This window comes from Abramis brama, assembly GCF_963993115.1.
Source record: "Abramis brama genome assembly, chromosome: 10".
In the NCBI taxonomy this organism is placed as follows: domain Eukaryota; kingdom Metazoa; phylum Chordata; class Actinopteri; order Cypriniformes; family Leuciscidae; genus Abramis; species Abramis brama.
This window is the reverse complement of record NC_139972.1, coordinates 22607299-22629209: the sequence shown is the minus strand read 5'-3', so window position 1 is coordinate 22629209 and position 21911 is coordinate 22607299. Positions and strand designations below refer to the sequence as shown.

The 21911-nt window shown below is 37.1% G+C and overlaps 1 protein-coding gene across 2 annotated transcripts in view; it reads right to left on the bottom strand.

The window, feature by feature from the left end:
• The window catches only part of nrip1a (nuclear receptor interacting protein 1a), a 35829-nt gene extending 14164 nt beyond the window's left edge, over positions 1 to 21665 (bottom strand). The window contains exon 1 of one of the 2 annotated variants that reach the window (XM_084126581.1): positions 21065 to 21665. The gene's annotated coding sequence lies outside the window, so the exon portion shown is untranslated. Of the gene's footprint in view, positions 1 to 14628; positions 14752 to 21064 lie in introns of those variants that run through there. The other variant, XM_084126583.1, reaches the window with a different exon arrangement.
• Positions 21666 to 21911: the final 246 nt, after the last annotated feature.

The following is a 21911-nucleotide window of genomic DNA, read 5'->3' as shown; positions in this document are numbered from 1 at the left end:
GTAATTTTAACTACCATCTACTTTCACAAAGAGCGGACTTTCAGGAGGTCGATTTTTTTTTAAGGATTTTCTATAGGAAAATCTTTTGAGGTTCATTTCCATTCTTGGCACAGTTAGGCAAACATCCATTATATTAAAGATGTCTTAAGCAGTCAATTTTGTTAAACTGGATAATTAAATGTAAAATAAAATCATACACTACCGTTCAAAAGTTTGAGACTATTATGCTCACTAAGGCTGACTATATTTGATAAAAAATACAGTAAAAATAGTAACATTGTAAAATAATTACATTTTAAGTTTTCTTTTTTATAATATGGTAAAACTAAACTTCATAGATCATTCTAATATACTGATTTGAAACATTTCAGTTCAAAAGAACATCATTTATTTGAAATATAAATCTTTTGTAACATTATAAATGTCTTTACTGTCACTTTTGATCAATTTTGTGGATTTTCCTAAATAAAAATGTTAATAAAAAATAAAATAAAAATGTCCCTGACCCTAAACTTTTCAAATCTACTGTAAATCATGACAGTATTAATGTTTGGCATTCTGTTTGTGAACATCTATTTAAGTACCAGGTGAAAATAAATGTAAACTTGTACTTGAACATACTCTTGTTAACTAACTTCTGTTATTATAGATTAGAAATGACCCCAGTCTTTGAATTCCTATGGGGGGTGGGGGGGCAGCCCTTAATTAGGGGGGTTAAACTGTGCCGAACTCTTCAGACAGGTTATGCGGCACAAAAAGATACAACCCAAACTTAAACGCAAAAAGAGATAACACAGCTGCAAGCACAGCCTTTATCAAGACGAAGAGACCAAAGGGGACCATTTTCTTATCCTGCAACTTATTTAAAGACCTCAGGTTCCTCTTTTCTCTACTGTCACAATCTCCTCCTGTTTCACATGCCCCGGATAGAACAGACAAGTACAGTTACCGAATGCTACAAGTTTAATCAGAGATGAATGAGGCGCTGGAAGGGAGAAGGAGCTGACTCGAGGCTGAATAATCGCTCCTCTTCTTAATTAAATGATTGAAGAAAAGCCAGCACATTAAAAGGAAGACAGTGCCTGGGTCCCCTGCCTTTTCCCTAGATGAGAGAGAAGTTATTAACACAGTAAAGTCTCTGCAGTCATCAGAACCAAACGCATAAGTCTATAGGAAGGAGCAGAGAGTTTTCAAGGATGTGACCGGACAGAGTCAACCGTCAACTTAAGACAATGTAGACGAAGCAACTTATTATAAGGCAAAACTTGAAACTGCAGCTATTACTGCAAAGCTTCGAAATAATTCAACTCAATATGTAACCAGTACAACGAATCAACACAATACCAATGCTGTAGTATCTCTGATCTAAGCAATTGTGTCATTGTGTCAACACACAATGTTATACTATAGATAGGCAGTAAATCCTTTACATGCATTTCCATCAACATAAAAACAAACCACTATCTGCCATTTCATTTGGTCATTTTTCCAAAGATCCAGGGGTTCATCAAATATGATGCAGGGAATTCTGTGAGGACTAAAAGCAGACACTGTGTTAGTGAAACTGGATTTGGATGCGTTAACAAGTTACATAAGCAGGTTTCTTTCATTTTCGTGTCATGGAGGTTCCATGAATAATACATTACCAACAATCTGCTAAATTAAAAAACTCATTCCTGCTTATATACCAACACTAGGAATGCCCTGGTACTCTTTAAAGTGCTTTGGAGTCGAATATAAATAACAATTCTATATGAACATGATAATAGTTCTGTAACCTACATACATTATATATAAAAGTACCACAGTATTACCATCCCTGTACAATGGTATCGCCACACCACTTTTTAGGATAAATAATAACAAACTCTTAAATGAAATCATCATAAAGCCTCAGGAAGCAGCAATACTTTTTCAGATCCTCATTGTAACTCGGCATCTCAAATGTGCGGTGGCTACCCGCAGAGCAGCTAGCGCTAGGCCTCCACATGGGCTTTTTATGTGTCTCTCCTGTGTTCCTGGCCTGCTTTCTTTACTACGGCCCGCTCCCGAAAGAGCTGACGGTACACTTTCCATCGGTTTGACTTAAATAATAATAAGCACTTTTGAAGGACTTGAAAAAGACAAAAGTAATGAACAACTCGAGAGAGGCAATCGTTGTCCTGACACAGACGGATGGACATGGCAAGGCCTGTCAGTCCTACAGTTGCTAATTAGCAGAAATGAAGTTGGATTAAAAACTTAATGGGGAGGTGATAGCAGTGCAAGACACAAAGATAAACGAGTCAGCAAACCTTTGACATGCCTGTCTCTTTAAAAGTAATGTTTACACAGTTGTTCTCCCTCCCTCTATCCTCTTGTCCTATTTTCTTTTTTGTTATTTATTAATGAGTGTCTAACAGTAGCATAAACACTTACGAACGATAACATGTCCTTGGTCATGCCTGCCGCACTTCGATGTTCTGAACTTAGAAGGGTTGAATCAGAGTTTTTGGATAGGGTGATTGACACTTTGATGCTATGCTAATCGATTAGCATTTATAATTTTTACAATGATAACTTAAAAGGATGGAAATCAGAGACAACTTCCTTGAGAGAGGTTTGAATGTACTAAAGCATGCTTTGACATGCTAATAAGGGGTGTAGAAATGATCTAAAAAGTGGTGAGGGTATAATATAAATACTTTCCTTATGAAAATTAATTAGATGATTAATTAGATAATTAGAATTAATACATTTTCTAAAGGCAATTAAGTTAGTGCTAGCCATGATACGATTACCATTTGCGCATTCATTCAACTGGGTGACAGAATTAGCTTCCAATTGGATTTAAAGATGTTATTTAAAGTAATCGGCTACTTCTTTCTACTGTGCCAAATCAAACTCTTAAAATGATTATTTTATAGAAGTCGAGTCTCGAATTCAAAGTATTGTTATTGTCAATTAAAACGTAATGTTTTCGATAATTTAAATAATTTAAATAAAGCTGAAATAAAATATAAATATTAAATGAAACGTTGACGTGATAAAATTACGAAATAAAAATGAAATAAAAATAAATTTACGCTAAATAGAAATATTAAAAAAACGTCTATAAAAATGAAAAATAAAAATAATTAAAAATATTAATAAACATTTTTATTAGTAATAATACTACTAAATAAATAAATACTACTAATTTAAATAATACTAAAATTACACTGATTGGTCAGTGTACACAGGTGAACGCCCCTTAAGAAAGGCTTACGGTTGACGTGCTAAACCAGGCTAATATAAAGCTTCGTTCTGACTGGTCAGTTATGAAAATTTGTAGTTTTGCACATCTTTATTTTGGGTAGATTATAAATATATCATTTGGTAATCTACTTGCTATATTACATCACATTAGCATCCGTTTAGCAGAGAATGGAAGCGTATGTCATCTCAATCTCCTGAGTGCTCAGTACTGATCACATAAAAGAACTATAAAGGCTTGAAACAGCACAGAATTTAAAGGTGCATTAATTTCGGAGCCGAGTTTGAGATAACTCATACTTAAGTCAAATAAAAACCCGACATGACAAACGGTCCTACCGAGCGGCAGCCAGAGAACAGCATGTCTCAAGTTGTCTGCAAATGGGAGAGATGAGTAAAAACGGCTGAGCAAATGAGGCCCTGGCTGCGCTCACACAGAGCAAAGTGAACTGTTTACTCAGAGCACACAGGGGAAGATGACTCGCTCCCTCCCTTCCCCCACTCTCTTCCTCAGTAACACACACTCTCGCTCTCTGTCTGTAGTGAGTGAATGTCAGAGGGTGAGTGTGCGTGACCTTGAGTCACGTCAGAAGCACAGCGAGGGTCGTGCTGCCTGCAGGCGTCCTTGAACTGCATCTGCAAGACAAACCCTTCAAAAATAAACCCTTCACGGTACCCTGATAGAAATCTCAAATATCCTGCCTTTCTTCAATGGCCGACTGTGCTATCAGTCCCAGTGATGAAAAATTTCATAGAGCCGTGTACCTCTACCCTCACACCACAGTGGAATCGCACAGTTATCTGCTGGTCTAGTCAAAGATATGATTTGCAATATGAAGGCAGTGCATCGTCTACTCTAAGGCATGACAAGGGGGGGAATAGAAGAATAAGAGTTAAAAGGAGGTCAGATAGCTTTTGCGCACTGATGTAGTGTTGAACGCCATCCGTAACAGTCACATGCCACATGCATGCCATATAATGCAATTACAAAAAGAATGCACATAAGTTGTGCAGTGTATCCCTTTTCACCACAACTTTTTGGCCAAAAATGCCTAAAAATATTATTTTTGGTTTGAAAGAAGTTGATCAAATACATCAAAACATTAATCAGATTGATTGGCATTACAAAAAATATATTAAAAAATAAAATAAAAAGTTAAGTTAAATTAAAAATAATTAATTAAAAAATAAAAATGTAAAAATCTTATTGCATCCAGAATTTAAAAATTCAGCCAAGACATTAAATTAAAAAAAAATGTCACTAATCAAACACCATTTTACATAAATACAACTTGCCACCTCAATGCATGATTGAACTACTCCGAATGCTATTGCATTAACACTTCGTTGGATGTCCACCCTAGATAGGGTGGCTTTTTCTGGCAATTCAAAAACAGATACATGCAGAGCGTTTACAACGTGAACGATGACAGATTCTCAGAGGCCCGGGCCCTCTTCCGAGGAAGTAGAATTGACCCCCTCGGCAGATGAAACCCTACACCCTGCCAATCGTGGCCCCACTGGTACCCAGCTGTTCTTGTCCTGCACTTGGGTGTGCTTTAGCCTGCATAGAGCGGTTTTTAGTTTAACCTCAGGAGGGTGATCAGGAGGGGACGGAATTCAACGTTGTTCATCATCCCGGCCTGGTATGGCTGAAAACATGTTGCCAGATATCTTATCTGGAAATACAACACATGCAGGTTGCACTGCAGAGCTAAGTTTACACAAGTCAGTGGAATGCTAGGACACATTTGCCTTTCACAACACTCAAGTGCAGGTATATACCGTGACAAGAAGTAAGAAATGTAGCTCGTTACTGTTGAACACATGGGCGAGAATGCTTGTTCTTGCCAGTAATACTCTGTAGGGACAGTGATATCTTGAGTATCCATTTCTTGCTGAACAACTGCCAGGGGTCCTGATAAGGACCGAGATGAGGTGACCCTGAGATCAGAGGTTACGTTCATGGGCAAAATGGAAAGGCTGATTAGTTAGTCTGTCTTCCCCTTTAAGACAAAAGGTCAACATCACGGGCCATAAGAGGTGATCCAGAGAGCTGGGTGACATATATCTTAAATAAACAGTAAAAAAATTGAATAGAAAAATAAATAAACAAAACAATAAAATAAAAAGTAATTTGTAAGGCAATTGACAAAATAAAAAATTTAAGATTTAAGTTATATTGCATATACATTATTTTATGCATTTTCTCTGAATAAAGAAAATAACTTTTAATTAATTTTAATTTTAAAAAAAAGTAAGCTTTTTTATGTTGCTGAAGTTTAACTCTGAAACACATTCTCATACTTGCTCTTTAGGAAACCTTAAGGTCATGGGTCAATAACAAATAAAGATGGACTATTTTTGACTGTCAAAATGCCTGCAGACACAGCTACAGTGAGTTGTTCAAAATCTTTCTTTTTAGTAAACTCTGTGTACACAAACAATGTTCTCAATGCTCAAGTTCATGTGTAGAGCCTCTGGTGATACTTCGAGCAAAGTTTCATGTTGTGTCGAGCCTTCTTAGTGTTTTAAAAATAGCTATTTTTGATGCTATCATAGAAGTGCCCCAAGCACTCGCATTCAAAAGGCAATTTGACCGAAAACGAAAAAGTGGCGTTTCCATTCTAATTATGCTTTTAAACGAAAGTTTGCCTCGGGTAGATTAACAAAAAAAAACCTAGGTTGCATTTTGCCGAGAGTTACCCTTTAAGAAACCAAAATTTTTAATAATAAATATAACTAAATGTACTGAAGATAAATTCAAACTAAATATTATAGAATAAAGTCATACATGTCACAGATTTATCCAATTATTTTAAAAGGATATAAAGCACTTCGGCACAAAAATATGCAGGTCATGTCACTGACCCAAGCATTTTAAAATCATTGCAAAATCATAATTTGCATTGCTTGCAAATATATAAAGAATATTAAATATATCTTCCAGCAGTAGTTATTTATGTACAAATGTTTCATACAGAGAGTACTGAATCAATATTATATTTCTATTTGTAATAACCTTTCAGATCAAAGTAATTCTATTTCCACAAGACTCCGAACTCCATTCCAAGCCCTTTAAACTTATTTCACAGAGACTCTTGCTTTGTGCTGGAGAAAATAGGTCACAAAGTCTTCCACTTTTTTACTGGACAAAAGAAAAGTTCAGCTGAGTTTTATCACATAACTCAGCAGAGACCACCTTCATTAACCCCAGCGAAGAGAGATCAAGCTCTCATATTGCCAGATGTGCTTTGGAGCCCTTATCAGCCAGCATGTATGTGAGACAGGCTGATCTTAATTAAATACTGCTCCTATCCAAAGGCTATGCAGCACACTCGTTTTTTACTCCCTTCACTGCTGCCTTTTCCCATTCAGGGAGGAGATTATTTCAGCGGCTAATGGCGGAGGACTCTAAAAATCCCTTGCCTTATTAAGTAACATATTGTGCCTCATGCTATCTTAAGCAAATGGTTTCGCTGGAACTCGCTAGAATTCAAAGCTGAGACCTAACACCACGGCTTTGGTCGTGACAGGCTGCCTCATTTTGGAGCCACGTTTACTCACTTGTTAGGTCGCAAATCCTAGTTGTCACAATTCTCAGTCACCAGTCACCTGCATGTTAATGTGTAAATAGTAAGGCTGTGAATTTGACATTAATTTAGTACATCTCATTTTTTAAAGTAATGAAAATCTGTACATTTTCTGTTCACAGAACACGTTCTTGCACAGATAGCTGGATGGATTGCAGTAGAATGTAACAGAAGCCATAAGATGCTTTTTTAACTAAACTACTTTAAGTTTAACTACTTTCAACTTCAACACAATGTCTTAAATGCAACTATACGTCATGAGATGCTGACAAACAACAAAAGACAGTACTTTACATAGACCATCAATTTTAAAACATCGCAGACCAAATACAACAAACGTGTCTAGTGTAAAGAGCTCAAGTCTACCACAGACAGAATGACAAAATCACTTGCAAAATATTACTGAACTGTTGACAGTGATTGGTTTATGTTCAGTGATATGATATCTGTTATTAAATTATCTTGACTTTTTTTAGCAAATATGTGCTATATACACAGTATATATAGTTTTCACTAAAAATACAGTTACTATGTTAACTATTAGCCACCAAAAAAAAAAAAAGAGAGATCAACAATTAATTTATTTTGGTTTTACGGTTATAATAACTGTGGAATTTGAGGAAACTGTGATAAATTTTTCATTGGTACTCCATTTTTCCAATATAGTCTGGCCCGACAGAGTTCAATGTAAATAACAAGCTAGTGTAAAAATAGATTTTTTTTTGTGCTCTGGAAAAGGTTCTTGTGTTGGCCTACAGTGTGTGTTTTGTGTCTTTCACATACCTTCCAGCCTGCAAACTGCCTGTCTAACCCTCGCCCGACCTTCAGCCGAAAGAGAGGCAAACATGGTTGACCTGCCACTAAACTTTCCCCGGCTGGATGATAAGCACTTGTTTAATTATATTCATCTACATGGATCTGACATTGTTCCAGGATGATGTCAGAGCTCAGCAAGGTTAGCGGGAGCTGAAAGTGGATGGGAATGTTAAAGCCACCCACTGCAGCACTTTGCAGGCAGCAACTTTATTTTCTGCTTTGTTCCACAAGCTCAGAGGGCAGCTTCACTATCCGCTGTTACCGAGGTCATACAAGGGCATCTGCCGAATACAGGCAAACCAGTTGGGAACAGTGTGGAAGATGGTGTTAGAGAAATAAATGTCACTCAAACGAGAAATAAGACAGCTCTGCGTGCTAATAGTTTGTTGGAAGCTAGCCCACAATAGAATTTTTTAACAAATTAACTTAATTTTGGTTTTATACACTGTAAAGGCCCGATATACTCAGAGCAAAGTTATTTTTCGTTCATTTCTTAGGGGTAAAAATAAGTTTGAAAGACCTGAGCAACGGTATACAATTAGCAAACATCCCAATGGCGCCTACACTGCCGCAAGCGGCGTTTAGATGAATATGTAACAATGAGCTGTGCACTTTCATTTCAATAAATAAATAACCACACAGCAAAAATGAAAGCGGTGACAAAACAGCCGTTAAGAAAGCATCCGATCATAGGGATGTGGATATGTTTGCATGAGTGCTTTAATTCGGAACTCCAATAGTCACATCATGTTTATGTACTTTTTACAATAGAAGCAGCATTACAGTATTAAACAAAACAAAAAAAGAGTGTGTAAGTGTAGGTTTCAACTAAAATTACAACTTTAGTTTCTACTATAAAGCAGCTCTCCAGTGCGTTCACGTTTTTACTCGCGGACGTCTGACCTCAACGGACTGAACAGAAGAAATTAACCAGAGAAATTTCTGCTTCGAAGGCGGAGCCACAAACCACACCTTCCCATTAAGCAATCACTACAGACCAATGATAGTTCAAAGGTGTGTACCAGCCAGAGGAAAGTGTTCTGACTTTTGCAAGCTGTTTCAAACTCCCAAAACAAACTTAATTTTGGCCTGATTTTGTTCAAAATGAAGCCACACCAGTTAGTTCTTCGATTTCGCAAGTATATCGGGGACTTAAGGCTGATTTATACTTCTGCGTCGGACCTACGCCAGAGCCTCTATGCTGTAGGCAACGCATTGGTTTTCATTTATACTTCTGCGTCGTTGTCCGCGTTGACGTGCAATTACACTTGCAGAGGGAGCATGTGAAACCCGAGGGAGCGGTCCTAGCAGACCAATCACAGCGCTTGCGTCCGCGTAGAGTTGACGCGTTGTTACATTTTTGGAGAGGTGCACGTCAGGGTACGCGCGCTACACACAGCCTACGACGCAGCTACGGCATGAGTTCGACGCAGAAGTATAAATTGGGCTTAAATAGTATCGTTTTCAGTGTTGTTACTTTCAAGCTTCACATTTGTTAAAAAATTCAAAATTTGAGTGATCGCCATCACATTTTAAGGAACTATATTTTTCAAATAACACGTCAGATATCTTTTTTTTACCCTAAATGAGTGGTGTTGGCATCTACATGGATGACATGCGAATGTTTTCATGACAACAGCAGGTCTTGTGAAGTGATCACTCAAAGGCAGGTCAATTCCCTTTGATAGATAGGTTTACGTGTGTGCACCTCAGGAGGGGAAGAGTACGCAGGGCTGCTATAAAACATCTTTAATGGCTGAACCCGGTGCTGCTCCAGTCTTCATCTCATTTACAGGCAACTTGGATGTTTTATCACCTTCAGCTCTCCTTGCTGGCCTTGCACCCACACGAACCGAACGGGCGAATGGTGGATGAGCAGAGCCGAGCGCCAATTATATCATTGCCCTTATTTACGCCATTCAAATGTTTTCAGGTCAGCTCTAATCTCCTCCTAATCAGCGAGGTCAAACCACAAAAAAGATCATATCTTTTCAAAAAACAGGCCAGCTAAATCAGAGACGTCTAGCTATGAATGTCAGACAAACCACAGTTACATAAACAACAAAATGACACATAAAAGCTGAAATTGTCAGCCTGCTGTGCATAAAATGGAGGTTAACTGAAGCATATGTGAAATTGTGTCACTGCAGTTGACCGGAGTTGAGGTCTGTGTAGAACAGGGTCATGTCAACGTGCATCAAAAGGGTCGTAACTGTCGTTTTAGATTATCACAAATCCCCTTAGATTCACTTTGAAAACAGATCGATTTGCCTGTAAGTGGACTCCTAATACGAGTTATACTATCTTATGTAACACATACTGTAATAGTGAGAGCACTGGACTAGAACCTAGTCATTTGTGTTACAAAATGTAGATGTTTACATGTACAAAAAAAAACTACTACGTACAGATTAAAACAATAAGGTTCTGCTATCAGCAAGATTTAACAATCCAACAAGTGGCCTCCATTTTATTCACTTTGGCCCAAATAATTCTACCCTAGCGAAGCAGTTCTGATTCTGTGTTCTAGTTCCTTTCTGCTGATGCCACAAATGAACACAGTACAGCAAAGAAAATTACCATGAGGGCGGTGGTAAGAACAATCACATCAGTCTGCCCTTGCACTGATAAAAATGATTTTGTGGTGAAGTAAATACTACAGGAAAAAACAATGTAATTTACATGAAAAAGTTAGTTCAGGCAATAATTTAAAAAACTAAGTAAATTCTATATTAGTACTCAATTGAAGCGTGTAGAAATGAAAGCGCAAATATCAACATTATAAAATTAAGTAAAATTACTCAACTTTTCTGATACTGGTGTTCCCATCATGCACTGGGCCTTGAATAATGAGGTTTTTTTTTTTTTACTGTTTTCCAGCTGTATTTACACTGTTGTATTACTGCTTTTGTTGTTAGGATTACTAACTTCATTTGGAGTTCATTTTCTACTCAAAATGACACATTCAAACAAAAACTATACATCAAATGTTACCGTCATTGTGTATTGTCTACCAAGTAGGTCTCTGTGTTCTGGTGCTGCATTACTTCTGATATGTAGAAATGGTGTCTCACACAATATCTATTGTATTAACTACTTAGATGTTTCTAAGTAAAGCATAAACTTTAAAAGTGTAGTTTAATTCAATGTTATATTGTTTGAGTGAAATGTATTGCAAAGGAAACTTCAACTAAATAGATATTACTCAACCTTTTACTAGCCAAGTTAAAATGACTTATTTTCTTTGTTACTTTCACTTAACTTAGTTAAGTAGAGTTTACTTAATTCCATATGTAAAATTTACTTTAAAAATATGCGTGTTAAATTTACTTACAAAATATGTGTGCAAAAACTTGCCAAATAAAAATTAAGTAAATTTTACTTATTGTTTATTTTTCAGTGGGGAAGAAAGGACCAGATCCATCCTTTTTAAAACATTTTTAATGGTGGGTTTTAGAAAATCCTCTTTCTGTAATAACATTTTAGGGCAAAAATTCTGTAGTGGGATACATCATAAAACACATTTAGATCATGTGATTTGTCTTGGGGCAAGGGCATTAAAATAGCCAGCCTCTCATCATGCAGGGAGGACTTGTCTGCCCAATATTCAGCTTATTTAACAACCAGTATGAGCTTTTTGATTGTTGATTCATAATTTTTACATTTGGTCAGCCCAACCCAAATATGTATAAATTCTTCTAAGAAATCCAATGATATACATGAATAAAATTTGTGAAAATGTCCAAATTAGCCCATGTGAATGATTAAACAAAATATAATGTTTATTTCACGCACAAAATAATGATGAGGTCAGTAGATTATCAAAAAAGAAATTACTATATATGGCTATATAATATCTAAAGAAATAATATAAAATAAATTGATAATAATGATAATTAATTATTTACATATATTTATAATATGCATTATTATGTTTTTGAAAGTCAGCAAGACTGCATTTATTTTATCAAAAATGCAGAAAAAAACAGTAATATTGTTAAATAATTCTACAATTTAAAATAAGTGCTTATTCTATTTGAATATTTTGAAATGTAATTTATTCCGGTGATGACAACACTAAATTTTCAGAAGCTATTTCGCATCATAGGGATTCTAAGATTAATACAAATTGTAAAATAAAAAGTAAATGCTTCCAAAAAATCATCTGTACCCCAAACTTTCGAATGGATGTGTATGTATATTACCCACCCCAAATGAAAATAATGATCACTTTCACCACAGTTCACCTTAAATTGCATAACACCTTGACCTTACTTGAGGCTGTTACCTTCCACAAATAAACAAATCATGTGTTCAGGTCATCTGACACAGAGCTTTCTTCCCGGAGCCTTGTTTTCACCTCAGCTCCAGAGAGATCATTGTTCACAATTAACTCAAATCACTGGTCGAGGGAAGATCATGTGTCCTGACCTGACAAAACAGCTTATTAAACCGTGCTTGACCTTGGTGTGACTCCTAAAGTGGATGTCAACCTTGAACCACGAATGACATACTAGCAACAAACGGCCTTGATCCACTCAACAGAGCAAGCTGGATCAGATTTCGGCCCCCACTATTGAAGATGCCCACTAAAAATACAAGAACGAACAGTAAAGTGCTGTTCCAAAGCGGTCTGGGTGATAATTATCTCAGCCTGGTGGGAAACAATCTGGCCCTCTGGGTCAGGTCTAAGGCCATGCATAAAAAGGTGACGATAGCGTCATCCTAAACGGTTTGACCAAGACATGTCCGCCCCTTCAAGGTCTTGGAAACCTGCTCTCTTTAGTATGCGAATATGCGCTACTTGGGGGAAGGGTAATGTTCTGATTTACTGATGACTATCAAATGGAAAAACAGCTGCCTCTTTGTGATGAATGAGGTGACACTTTTTGTTCAAAGCGCAAAGGTGGCAATAAATCCATTAAACAAAACAAAAAAAGCACACATGACCACAACAAAAAGACTACATCCCTCACCTCAAAAGCATCAATAATTAACATATCAAAGCGGCATGTTGAAAACACAGAACTGTAATGTTTACCCAGCTGTCCCTGGTGCTTCTGTCTCTCCAACGCCGCAGATTCCTTCCACAGTCTAAACACGGAGGGCAACCAGACTACTCCAAAAAAAATGTGCCATGAGCTGAACTCAACAAAACCGCATCCCCCGGGTAACAGCATGAACTACACACCCAAAATGTGTTGTGAAGGGGTGCCTGCTGTTGCTCGGTAACAGATTAGTCCAGTTTATGCTTTGGTGGGGTGGATCTGCTGCCCATTACTCGCTCTCTGCCAAATCATGGCCAGAGGACTTTCCAGACACTCACGCTAAATAGCCCTTGACCATGAACTCTCTGACTGTTCAAACATTTTCAGAAACCTTGAAAACATTTCTGTGATGCCAATACAACCCCAGAGCTTGTCTGTAACATCTTACAGCAACAATCTATATTTTGGTTTCAGCCACCTTTAGAAAAAACTGAGGGGAGCATACAAGAAAATATTAAATGTCTTTAAAGAACATATTGTTTGGCTGATTGGCTGAACATGGTGTTCCCTCTTATTCTCAGTGCCTTTGGCATTAAGAGGTTCATTTACTAGCTGTAGAGACCCGTTTGATAGAGTAACTATTAAGAAATAAAGCAGAATAAAAATAAAAAAATCCATTAGAGGTCTCCATACTCTGTGCCGAAGGCTCGAAGTTATCAAAGTAACAGTATATATCAGATAATATATCGGCATAAAAAAATATATATCGTCGCTATTGGGCGTAAACCTTGTATTTCCATATTATTATTTTTTCATAAATAATTACTATTTTTACTCAAGAAACATATATAAAAAGGCTACATTGAGGAGCAAAGAAAAGTGTCTTAGTCTAGCATTTGTTATCGAGTCATTCCCAATACTGCCTTAAATAGCCTGAATTGTGTATTTTTTTTATTTTAATTTTATCTCGTTTTACTTTATTTATTGGCGTCTTTGTGTGTGTGTGTAACTATATAAAATATATAAGTTCTGTCGTGAATCTCTAGATGGCGCAGGCTGATAGGTCCTTAACTCAACTGTTAAGTGATCACATCGTTATTTACATAGCGCAGCTGATTGGTTGCTGTGGCATCAGCAGCCAATGAGCTTGCTGCTCAGCATTCAAATACTTGCCACTGTTTGCAGCACGCCTCAGAAACTCTCCACCTTACCCAGCTCCACCTGTATAGAGCTTCTACGGGGGGGTTCATGTATGTTGTATGTGCAGCAGCAGCATGTCTTTGAATGTATTGGCAGTAGCAAGTCTCACCAATAATCAAAAACAGCAGCAGCAGCGTAGCAGATCTATTCCGCCAAGACCATAAAATAAAGTACATAAGCACATATATACAGCCTGATAAAAAAAAATATTGCAGTATAATCACTACAGAAAAATATCTACCAGTTGACATATTTCCACGGTAGCAAAAAATATATCAAACCACCCTGCTGTAATCCAAACTCTAAAAACTCTAAAAACACTCAATACAAGAGCAGACGGAAATACCAAGCGTTTGTATTCAAAGCGGTGGCACAATAATCTTTTCTTACCATATGTTATAGATTACCTGGTAATGAATTCTGTTTAATTAACTCTTAAGAAACACCTCAAAGGTCTAAGTTCAAGCTGTGCATTATTTTCTTGATCTGCTCGGCATAGAGCCGTCTTTGTCTCGGCAGGCAACCATTGGATTAGATTTTCCTGACAACATCTAGCAAGCATGACCCCATATCTTATCGAACTGGGTAGCACAAAAAAGCAGCTGGTGAAATCACTCATGTCGTAATGCCACCACAGAGCTCCTTGAAAAGAATTTACTTTCACAGTACCTGGCAGAAACCAGTCTCGAACACATAGACAATGCCACAAGTCTGTTATGGTCCTAAAACGTGGATTCGGTGATTCTCGCACCCAACCACGTTTCATGTGCCTCTCAATGTGACAATAAATCCATTACCTCTGCCTCACATCCATTGCACATGCTGCTCTCCTCTCTTGCAATATATCAATCTTCTCAGTCATTCATAAATTCTAAAAATCCCCTTTTAGTTAATTGCTGAACCAATTTAATTCCGAAGAGCAAGTCGTAATGAAGTAGGGATACATCCACTGACTCCCTCTGACAACGCCACTCTTTTTACACTTGCTGGTGTGAGTGGATGAACAGTGAAAGATGCTTGCATTAAAGCCATATAATTATGTGTGGGTGAAGCACTCCATGGCTCGGCTTATTGTAGCAGACACAATGCCCTTGCCTGAGCTCTGTAGGCTCCAGAAAGGACAGGCGGCTAAGAAGTTGTGAAGGACAATCCCCCCTAATAGGACAGCACTGCGGCGGCCTTGGACTCTGAATTCTCTGCTCGACGGGGGACATACATCAATCCGTCAGCCCAGCCACAGACAGCCCTGTAACCTTCAAAAGTCTCAGGATCGGTGAGGAATGATTGGCATTCGAGTGAGCCACTTTTCTCAGTGGGATTTGCTTCATATAACCCAGAGTGGTTAAATTAAGACACCATTGAATAACAGTCTTAAGTCCAATTTAACTATTGCCCCTACTGCGTCCTCTCAAGCCTTCAATTATGCTGATCCTGCCACATGGTGACCTACGAAAACCTTTATCCCTACAGCCATTAAAGCTGTCTAGAGACATAGACGCAGTTAGAAATGATCGGCTCACCCCGCCGTCCTTGTTCAAAACTGAGCTAGAACGTAATGGCTACAGTACAGAGCTAAAATGTAGTGGTTTTGGTGAATATTTCTGGGAAATATTTGCAGAATCAGCCAATATCCAAAGAAACTAAAACCTGGTTTGAAAGTTTCAAAGGTCACTATGACATTTACTGTAGTAAGTTATAAGCAGCCCCAGAAAGAATCTGCAGACAATTTTCACATGCTGTGATATGGATTTAAATATGGTTATATCGAGCCTTTATCGGTAGCTGACATGAAATACTTCCGGGACGTTGACAAGTCGTACGGTGTGAAATGCTAAACTACCTCTAGAATTCTAAAAGTCACGATGAAACAGAAGTGATGACATTTTTCATTTGTATTGTGACGTATATCTGAGTGAAATGGATTATCGAAAAAGAAAAAATGTTGGGAGGTGACCTGGTTCTATGCATGGGTTGTTGATTTGATTTTGAGATGTGGGCATTGCACTGAAAAATGAATGCGAACGTGCATTTAGTAAAAAGATTTTCTTTACATGCAAACTTTAAAAACAGCATTTTGCCACTCATTAAATAACTATATAAAAAAAATTGTGAGTGGTCAGGTCAGATTGAAGACTTTATTTAAAAATATATATATTAAATAAAAAATTGTTTCAACCACAGATGATGATAATGAGGCCAAAATTCTGTAGTGCACCTTTAGAAGAAATGGTGACCATTCACAGCACCTAAAATAAATATACACATTCTTTTATTCATAAATTTATCAACTACCCATAAATGTCAGAAAATGAGACCCAAAAATTGTATACATAAGGCATGTGTAGAATTTTATGAATGACTGGCATTCCAATTCTACAGAAATCTGTGGAACTTTCTGTCGGCACATATTCCATGTGGGCTTGGTTATAAAATTTCATAGGATTCTGTAAATAAAAAAGTAGATTATGGACCGAGATATTACATAAACAGATAAAAAATAATAATCTAAAAACCTTCACAAACAGCGTTGGCTACCAACCCGTTAAGTTTGGCTTCTGATTTCTGAGAGTCTATGCATGTGAAGTTAAGGATAGTTGCACATGTGCCATAAATCGCATACCTAATATTGGCCTACTCTATAAAAACATCACTGATACACATCGCTTGCCTCGGGCTGACATTTCTATTCTACAGATGGAAAAATCATTTCTGTGGTGTACTGCTGATAGATGAGCTGGCACACGGAGACATGATTTAAGATGCTTCTTTCCTTTTGCCCTCCACTTTTGCTTACGCCATTAGTTTAATACGGGACTCTTTGCTTGCATTTGTCTTTTTTTTACCACCGCCCTCCTCATGGACCACAACACAAGCCAATTTAAGAGGCACTGTAAATGTATTTTCTTAAAAGCTGGTGCGCTGCTGAGATCGCATTGATCCCTGATGTTTACAAGATCACGTTCAGCCGGTTGTCTCTTCAACAAGCCGTTGCTTGCATGCATACCTCTCTTCCTGATTTATCTGACCCTGATCTCACAGTGGGCCGGCTGTAATTTTTTTCTCGCAAACTATGAATAATGTACTTCAATCTCCATTATGGTCAATCAATTATGGGTTATGATTGAGGGGCGTGGTGACCTCCTGTCTGGTAGATGATCCTGCCATTATCTCATGAACAATGAACCCCTTCCAGCCATCCATACGCATACACACACACACACACACACACAAACCATTTCACTTCATCCCTCCATTTCCTCGTCCTGGCTTTCTTTCCACATGATCAGATGGCATTTACTGTTCCGCCCTGTGCAAAACGACAGGAGTATTTCTGTCTCTCTATGCCAACTGCATACTCTGTCAAAGCCCAGTTACCATGAGCTTTGAAATTCAATTTGTAATATGATGAACTGACATCATAATATTATTCAGAACAACAAAAAAGCAAAGCAAGAGTTGGCAAACATCTCTGTAGGACTGTGAGCATCATTTAGGAGTCCAACCAAATACAGAAGAAAACCACAGGCACTTCTATGCATAATCAAAAACATTAACTTTTAGATATCCATATATTTTGACTAGTGTATGTCCACTATAACTGTCTAATTATGGTTTCACTAACAGGAATGTTGAAGAAATAGTTCACATAAATTAAAATTTTATCATTGTTTACTCACTCTTAAATCTAGCCTAGAAATCTAGACGCACCCTAGCGGCAGCAAAATGTATTTTGCAGCCAGGGTAGTCTAGCAACTCTCCATTGACTTTCGAGCTGCAAAAACCTAAATTAGGTCAGGCCAATCACGTCGTGTATAGAGTAGGCGGGGCGGGCTTAACATATGACGACAGAGTTGCGACGGTTCCCTGCACTTGAAAACAAAGAATGACGGCTGCTGCTGGAGAACATCTTTCGAATCGGCTTTGGCCTCGACTCTGGAGGACTTGGAGTTAAGTTTTTCTTTGAGAAAAGAGCAAAGAACGGCACTTAAGTCATTCTTAAAAAAAGGAAGATGTGTTCGTAGTTTTGCCGGCCAGATATGGCAAAAGTTGAATCTATCAACTAGCTCCGCTGTTTGGAAAACGCTCTGGTTGGGTTAAGCGCTGTTCTATTGCGTGCAGAGGGAATTTGAAAGACAGCCGTTTATCCCGCCCCTCAGATTGAGCCGTGTCTATGGTGAGTTGCCAGACCTAACATCTTGATGTAGGTCTGGCTTGCCAGGCTATCTTAAATCTCCAATCGTTCCAAACCTATATGACTTTTTCTTCTGTGAACACAAAAGAGGGAGGGCTGGGTATTGACACAAATTTCACAATTCGATTAGATTTCGATTCACAAGCTTGTGATTCGATTAGATAGGATATCGATTATTTTGGATATATCAGGTATAGTACATAGCAAATTTTCTCAAAGAATAAAAATCTCAACTAATGATGTAAACTTTGGTACTACATTACTATAATATTGAAGGTTAAAATTAAGTGATTTGTATACAAACACTTAAATTACACACAAGGAAGTTTTTATAATAATAAAGTTAAAATACTAACTTAATAATTACCTAATTATGTTTCTACTCCAATTGATTTTTGGAAATATAAACATTTAAATGATGGCTTTCTTAAAAACTTGACGTATTTATTTAAATATTGAAGAACAGTAAAAAGTATAATGAATATGTAATATGATGCATATATTTAGCTAAATGTTCCTCTCTATAGATAATTTTTCTAGCTGACTAACGAGTTTATGGTCAATGAATGGCTTTTCTGAGGTAAATGTAACATTACGTGACTGTTTACAAGCTATTTTATTTACGTCTTTCCGCAGTTCAAACACTGATTGAGCGATTACATGACACATAAGGATTTCGGTAAGTATTTTTTAACATACCTTCTAATGTTCATTCATGTTTATTCCGTGCTGTAACTAGTAGTAAAGCAAAAGAGATGATTAGTTCATGTGCGTTTCGCGCTGCTGCTCTGTTTGTTCTGAGGCGTTACAGCGATCAGTCACACCACATTCAAATTTTGTAATAAAATTGACAGAATTTGAAAAACTTATTTTCATATCAAAAGTAACAAAGCTTATAGTGATTTTTTGGATGGGAGGCACTACAATTCCATTAATTCATCAACTGAAAACAGCATAGACTAAAAGATCGACCCAGCCCTAAACATTTATTATAATGTATTTGTTTTCCATACAATGAAATAAATGGGGTCAAGAACAACATGGGATGTCATGCCACTGACTCATATGGGGAAAAAAACTTATTTTGTGTTCCACAGAAAATAAGAAAGTCATAAAAGTTTGGAACAAAACGATGGTAAATAAATGTTGAAATTTTAAATCTGTGGGTGTACTATCCCTTTTAATAAGAATGAATGCTACATGAAGTAATTCATTTACAAATATGGAAAACATGAGTTGAAACTGAGTCCACAAATATTACTATTAACTGGCTGTTATCACTATCCTAGATATCCACTTCTTTTAATCTAGACTTCGGTGACAAGATTGTTTGCAAAAGCTTACTTCACAGCTCTTTCAGAAAGACTAAGAGCTTTAATTTGAAACAGAACCACATTATAAACAAATTACGCTTTAACATTATGTGAGTGGGTAGTCAGGTTTTTGGGTTACATGTAATTGTGATCTTAAGCAAGCTGTTCCTCCCAACATTTGGGACTTTTTTAAACCAGAACAAACTGAGTAAAGTCTGATGTAAGAAGAGAACCAACTCAGTGGTTTTTATTTAGTCATGCTCAATACAAAAATAAAAATCAACACAACTGCCCACATACAGAGTTTCTGTGCACATTCTGTGCTTAAAAAAAGAGACAGTGTCATTACAGTACATTATTCAGTGCAGCTGTGCTAATGACACAACACCATGCTCATTCAGTACTGTCTAATGTCATAAGGTATATTTATCCTAAAAAACCTATGAGTCAACCCACTGAACATTATATACTTCAGGTCCTGTTGTTATCCACAGCTCCACACTGGATTGAGAAATGCAACAAAAGCCAGAGGCATGAATATATAATAAATAAAGGTGCACTCAGTAACATCATACTGACGCCTACTGGCCTGGAGGCATGTAGTATGTTTACTAACTGCTGCCACTATGCACCAAATCTGTTTATCTTTTTTTCTGTCTCATTAACTACACGAATACATATAATGCATAATAACGCAACTGACAGACTGTTTCGATTTCTCTCTGAAAAAGGGCATATTATAGTGTTTTTCTTTTAATGCATATGCTTGTAAACCACCTTCATTTTAAAAAGTGTAATATAATGTAAACAGATTTTAATAGTACGCAATTGCACAAATTGATCAATTGCATGAGCCAGTTGGTCATGTGATATCAACATGTCTGCGTGCATAAGGGGGCGACCACCTCCACATAGAATAAAAATAAAGACTGCTGGAGTCTCAAATTAGTGTACATAATTGCTATTTCTCAAAAGTGCCGTTTACTTTGTAAAATTTCCCTACATGCTCAAAATTTGTAAAACTACACACATGATCAAAAAAAAATATATGTTAATAATATCTGATGTTCTTTTTACAAGACCCATACTATTGTCTGCAACACTGAACTCCAAACAATATTGTTTTTAGGAAGCATAAACACTGAATTTCAGGATAAAGATTTATAGCATGCACCACGCGAGATAATTTCTTGTTTCTCAATGAAAGATCTTGGAGCACGCTAAAGATTTCACACAAGAACTTGAAGAGTCTCAGTTAGACTAAACATAAACTAAGAGGTAAGCATGGAGCTAAAATCATCCTCTTATCACAACCACAGTAACGATATATCTAGTGCTTTAACTGAGCTCGGCTACTATTAGCACAACAACACTCTTTTATATCACATTTCACGTGCTTGCCGGTACACCCTCTATCTATAAATGTACATGTGTAACTTATATTATGATATAGGGTGCGTATAGTCCTTGTCGCTTTCATGTAATCGTTGGATCACATGCATTTGTTAAAACAACCGCACACATTATACGTGCATGCCTGCATGTAAACATTCAATGAAATAAATGAAGACTCAAAATGGAAACGTCAGCTTCCACCACCCTATATATGCTCTGCTACATATACGCACAAGCCATTAAAATACACAGCGGATTCTGGATTTGCTGTTAATGCATTGGTGAACAAACGAATAAATAAACCAGAAATTTTATTTTCACACCAAGCCTTACCTGTTCGGATGAAGAGAATCCAGTTGAAAATTATGCTGCATTTTGGGTGGCGCGCATATGATATTTCTCTCTACGAACAATTCAGATATATGAAAACGGAAAGATGACTGGGGCTGACAGCGTCTATTCCCCACATGCGCGGTTTTCTTCTGCTCTTGAGTCCTGCAGTCAGTCGCTTGACTGAATTGTTTATTCAAGGTATCCCCGGCACTCTGCAATGCCATGTTCACTCCTCCTACCCTCCTCATGGACGCTAGTGAGATCCGATTCGAGAGCGAATCGTTCTTGTAAAGATTCAGTCGAACCGATTCGCAAAGAGTGAGTACATTTATAAAAAATAAATAAATACACTATTATGGTAAACACAGTTCCACCAAAACTCCATAATTACAACAACAATTTCCATTAACAATATAATAAATTATCTCAGGGTCGCTATATTTTTTTAAGGAAAGCAAAACCAGCCAGGGCAAACTAAAAAACAGACTGAAAAAGCTAGAAACAAACAAAAAAAACAAAAAAAAAAACATGTTTTCCATGTGATCACCGTGGGAAAATCTGTGGGGTAGGTGACATGTTAACACAATAAACATGTGATACATAAAATATTATTAATCATAAATTTGGCTATACCCGTATTTAACTGTATTTTACAACAATAACAAAACAAAGAAGTGTAAAATTACTTCTGAGAAGACTTATGAGTAGGCTAATGATTCAGATGAATCATTGAATCGTTTAAACGGCTTAGTAAAACGAATCACCCGAGCGAATCGAATCGTTAAGATGAATCGGATTTCCCAATGCTGATGGACGCCACCCTTAAAGCCACAGCTTAAATATCTGT